Genomic DNA, 5,855 nt, shown 5'->3' with positions numbered 1-5,855 from the left:
TGAGTAGGTAATCCTAAAAGAATTCATTAGGTTCAAGAATACACTTCTGGCTTAATTCCACTTTATAAAAGCTGTTTTTTAATCACTATATGTATATGTGAATGTGCATGTGTATATGTGCACATACAAGTGATTTTATTTTTAACTGATGAGTTAGATTACTGATAACTGTTTAGGAAAACACAACACATTTTGCATACATCAAAAAGCTTTATAGTATTGTATCTTGGAATGAGTAGATTTCAACAAAAACTCTGAAATTGATAACATCAAGGTATTTAGTCAAACTCTTCAACTTCTACTGGCTTTCACTTGATTTGCTTTTAATATGGGTTATGGGGAGAAAAACTATTGGAACTCCATGTAGAGTTGTTTGGAAACAGACAGGTTGAAAAGACTTTAAAATACTATTTTTCATTACTGGAGAGCCCCTTAGGACTATATTGGAAAGAATTCTGTCTACACAAGATAAGAGTTTAATGTGCCAATCAGTTGTGCTCAGCAGCCCAGAATCATCATATTTCAGCTATTGAATAGTTCCAGACCATACGTTTCAAAGGATGGAGAATGTGATATCTGACACATTTCTAAAGAATGGTGATGAAGAGCACTAATATGCTGATGATTGAAAGGGGGAAATGGAATGCACTGAATTGTATGGGATCAACAGTGACTTCGGATGGGAAAAAATTTATGAAGAGCAGGGACCTCACAGAGTCTATGACTATATATCTGCATTAGCCATATTGTCCATTTAACATTGAATTGCATACTTCTTTTCATCTTTAAACAATAACCCCTGAAATAGAGGGAAGGCAAGTACATTTAAGAGAGACAGATGATAAAGGATAGTTAGTCTCTTTTACAGTTCAGGTTCCATATGTTCTGAGTCCTGAGGAGTTACATTTAAAAGAACTCTATAGTCACATTAACTGGAGTCTGATTAGCATCTTTTGTTGCTACCATTTAAAAAACAAAACAAGATCTTGAGTATGGTACCTATAGAATGAGGAAGTGAAGGAGAAAATGCATACTATCATTGTTTTTTCTTTAGAGTCCTTGTTTTATGAGATAATTAGATCAGTATCTGTTCATTTTCAGTGAGAAATAGAATGCATGATATATGTTATTTATTTTCATTTAAAATGGAACATGGTTTATTAAAGATTTGTGACAGATTTAGGTAGAAGAGATTCAAAGAGCTTAAACCAAAATGCTTTCCCAATACCATTCCCAATGTACCCCTAAAAATTCATTTAAGTAAGTCCCATGGTGTCCACCTTGATGATATCAAGTTATTTTTAGAAACCGTATTAGTGATCATGTTTTGCTGGTACCCTTAGTATGTATATTTGCTCTGCTTATTAGATAATTAAGCATATAATTCTCAATGTTACAGCTCAGTAGTCCATGGCCAGGCCAGCTGCCCTGGTTAAAGTATAGAGTTGAAGGGGGAGGGGGTATAAATATTTTCCACAACATGTGTCTGTATGCCTCTCTGATGACATGAAAATTAAATGCAATGAGAGATTTGGCCATAAGTATAGCTGGGTAAGAATTTATAAGACATAGGGAACAGCAAATGTAAATTTCGTAGCCTAGAGCATATTTGATGTGTTTGAAGAACACCCAGTGGTGGGAGTGGAGTGAGCAAATAAATGAGAAAGTGAATTTCAGATATGGAAAACAATGTTAAAACTCAGGGGTACCAGTGATGGTGGTACATGCCTGTAATCCTAGCGACTCAGGTGGCTGAGGCAGTAGGATCATAAGGTTGAGGCCAGCCACAGCAACTTAGGCCCTCTGAAACTTAGTAAGACCCTGTCTCAAAATAAAACTATCAAAAGGATTGGGGACACTATTACTCAGTGGTAAAACAACACTGGTTCAATCCCCAGTACCAAAACCAAAGACAAGTACAAACAAAAAGCACAGATGTATCAGATGCTCTCCGACATCAGGATTAATTCTGAAGTCTGTCATTCTTTTTTTTTTTTTTTTGAATATTTGTATTTTATTTTATTTTTTTTAATTAATTTTTATTGTTGGTTGTTCAAAACATTACATAGTTCTTGATATATCATATTTCAAACTTTGATTCAAGTGGGATATGAACTCCCATTTTTACCCCGTATACAGATTGCAGAATCACATCAGTTGCACATCCATTGATTTACATATTACCATGCTAGTGTCTGTTGTATTCTGCTGCCTTTCCTATCCTCTACTATCCCCCCTCCCCCCTCCCCTCTTCTCTCTCTACCCCCTCTACTGTAATTCATTTCTCCCCCTTATATTTTTCCCCCTTTCCCCTCACTTGCTCTTGTATGTAATTTTGTATACCCCTGAGGGAATCCTTCCATTTCCATGCAATTTCCCTTCTCTCTCCCTTTCCCTCCCACCTCTCATCCCTGTTTAATGTTAATCTTCTTCTCATGCTCTTCGTCCCTACTCTGTTCTTAGTTACTGTCCTTATATCAAAGAAGACATTTGGCATTTGTTTTTAAGGGATTGGCTAGCTTCACTTAGCATTATCTGCTCTAATGCCATCCATTTCCCTCCAAATTCTATGATTTGGTCATTTTTTAATGCAGAGTAATACTCCATTGTGTATAAATGCCACATTTTTTTATCCATTCGTCTATTGAAGGGCATCTAGGTTGGTTCCACAGTCTTGCGATTGTGAATTGTGCTGCTATGAACATGGATGTAGCAGTGTCCCTATATTGTGCTCTTTTTAGGTCTTTAGGGAATAGACCGAGTAGGGGAATAGCTGGGTCAAATGGTGGTTCCATTCCAAGCTTTCCAAGAAATCTCCATATTGCTTTCCAAATTGGCCGCACCAATTTGCAGTCCCACCAGCAATGTACAAGTGAACCCTTTTCCCCACATCCTCGCCAGCACTTGTTGTTGTTTGACTTCCTAATGGCTGCCAATCTTACTGGAGTGAGATGGTATCTTAGGGTGGTTTTGATTTGCATTTCTCTGACTGCTAGAGATGGTGAGCATTTTTTCATGTACTTGTTGATTGATTGTATGTCCTCCTCTGAGAAATGACTGTTCAGGTCCTTGGCCCATTTGTTGATTGGGTTATTTGTTATCTTATTGTCTAATTTTTTTAGTTCTTTGTATACTCTGGATATTAGGGCTCTGTCTGAAGTGTGAGGAGTAAAGATTTGTTCCCAGGACATAGGCTCCCTATTTACCTCTCATTGTTTCTTTTGCTGAGAAAAAACTTTTTAGTTTGAGTAAGTCCCATTTGTTAATTCTAGTTATTAACTCTTGTGCTATGGGTGTCCTATTGAGGAATTTGGAGCCCGACCCCACAGTATGTAGATCATAGCCAACTTTTTCTTCTATCAGACGCCATGTCTCTGATTTGATATCAAGTTCCTTGATCCACTTTGAGTTAACTTTTGTGCATGGCGAGAGAAAGGGATTCAGTTTCATTTTGTTGCATATGGATTTCCAGTTTTCCCAACACCATTTGTTGAAGATGCTATCCTTCCTCCATTGCATGCTTTTAGCCCCTTTATCAAATATAAGAAATTTGTAATTTTGTGGATTGGTTTCTGTGTCCTCTATTCTATACCATTGGTCCACCCGCCTGTTTTGGTACCAGTACCATGCTGTTTTTGTTACTATTGCTCTGTAGTATAGTTTGAAGTCTGGTATCGCTATACCGCCTGATTCACACTTCCTGCTTAACATTGTTTTTGCTATTCTGGGTCTTTTATTTTTCCATATGAATTTCATGATAGCTTTATCTATTTCTACAAGAAATGCCATTGGGATTTTGATTGGCATTGCATTAAACCTATAGAGAACTTTTGGTAATATTGCCATTTTGATGATGTTAGTTCTACCTATCCATGAACAGGGTATATTTTTCCATCTTCTAAGATCTTCTTCTATTTCTCTCTTTAGGGTTCTGTAGTTTTCATTGTATAAGTCTTTCACCTCTTTTGTTAGGTTGATTCCCAAGTATTTTATTTTTTTTGAGGATATTGTGAATGGAGTGGTTGTCCTCATTTCCATTTCAGAGGATTTGTAGCTGATATACAGGAATGCCTTTGATTTATGCGTGTTGATTTTATATCCTGCCACTTTGCTGAATTCATTTATTAGCTCTAATAGTTTCTTTGTAGACCCTTTTGGGTCTGCTAGGTATAGAATCATGTCATATGCAAATAGTGATAATTTGAGTTCTTCTTTTCCTATTTTTATGCCTTTAATTTCTTTCGTCTGTCTAATTGCTCTGGCCAGTGATTCAAGAACTATGTTGAACAGGAGTGGTGATAGAGGGCATCCCTGTCTTGTTCCAGATTTTAGAGGGAATGCGTTCAGTTTTTCTCCATTCAGAATGATGCTAGCCTGAGGCTTAGCATAGATTGCTTTTACAATATTGAGGTATGTTCCTGTTATCCCTAGTTTTTCTAGAGTTTTGAACATAAAGGGATGCTGTACTTTGTCGAATGCTTTTTCCGCATCTATCGAGATGATCATATGGTTCGTATTTTTAAGCCTATTGATGTGGTGAATAACATTTATTGATTTCCGTATATTGAACCAACCTTGCATTGCAGGGATAAATCCTACCTGATCATGGTGCACAATTTTTTTGATACGTTTTTGTATATGGTTCGCCAGAATTTTATTGAGGATTTTTGCATCTAGGTTCATTAGAGATATTGGTCTGTAGTTTTCTTTCTTTGAAGTGTCTTTGTCTGGTTTAGGAATCAGGGTGATGTTGGCCTCGTAGAATGAATTTGGAAGTTCTCCCTCTTTTTCTATTTCCTGAAATAGCTTGAAAAGTATTGGTATTAGTTCCTCTTTAAAGGTTTTGTAAAACTCTGCTGTATACCCATCCGGTCCTGGACTTTTCTTAGTTGGTAGTCTTTTGATGGTTTCTTCTATTTCCTCAATTGATATTGGTCTGTTTAGGTTGTCAATATCCTCCTGACTCAATCTGGGCAGATCATATGACTTAAGAAATTTATCGATGCCTTCACTATCTTCTATTTTATTGGAGTATAAGGATTCAAAATAATTTCTGATAATCTTCTGTATTTCTGAAGTGTCTGTTGTGATATTGCCTTTTTCATCCCGTATGCTAGTAATTTGAGTTCTCTCTCCTCTTCGTTAGCGGGGCTAAGGGTCTGTCGATTTTATTTATTTTTTCAAAGAACCAACTTTTAGTTTTGTCAATTTTTTCAATTGTTTCTTTTGTTTCGATTTCATTAATTTCAGCTCTGATTTTAATTATTTCTTGCCTTCTACTTCATTTGCTGTTGTTTTGCTCTTCTTTTTCTAGGATTTTGAGTTGAAGTATTAGATCATTTATTTGTTGGTTTTTTCTTTTTTTAAGGAATGAACTCCAAGCAATAAATTTTCCTCTTAGAACTGCTTTCAATGTGTCCATAGATTCCGATATGTTGTGTCTGTGTTTTCATTTATCTCTAAGAATTTTTTAATTTCCTCCTTGATGTCTTCTATAACCCATTGATCATTTAGTAACCTATTGTTCATTCTCCAAGTGATGCATGATTTTTCCTTACTTCTTTTATCGTTGATTTTCAATTTCATTCCATTATGATCAGATAAGATGCATGGTATTATCTCTACTCCTTTATATTGTCTAAGAGTTGCCCTGTGACATAATATATGATCTATTTTTGAGAAGGATCCATGTGCTGCTGAGAAAAAATTGTAACTGCTTGATCTTGGGTGGTATATTCTATATATGTCAATTAAGTCTAGGTTATTAATTATGTTATTGAGTTCTATAGTTTCCTTATTCAACTTTTGTTTGGAAGATCTGTCCAGTGGTGAGAGAGGTGTGCTGAAGTCTCCCA

This window comes from Callospermophilus lateralis, chromosome X (assembly GCF_048772815.1).
Source record: "Callospermophilus lateralis isolate mCalLat2 chromosome X, mCalLat2.hap1, whole genome shotgun sequence".
Taxonomy (NCBI): domain Eukaryota; kingdom Metazoa; phylum Chordata; class Mammalia; order Rodentia; family Sciuridae; genus Callospermophilus; species Callospermophilus lateralis.
The sequence above is the reverse complement of the archived record's forward strand: the minus strand, read 5'-3'. Positions refer to the sequence as shown.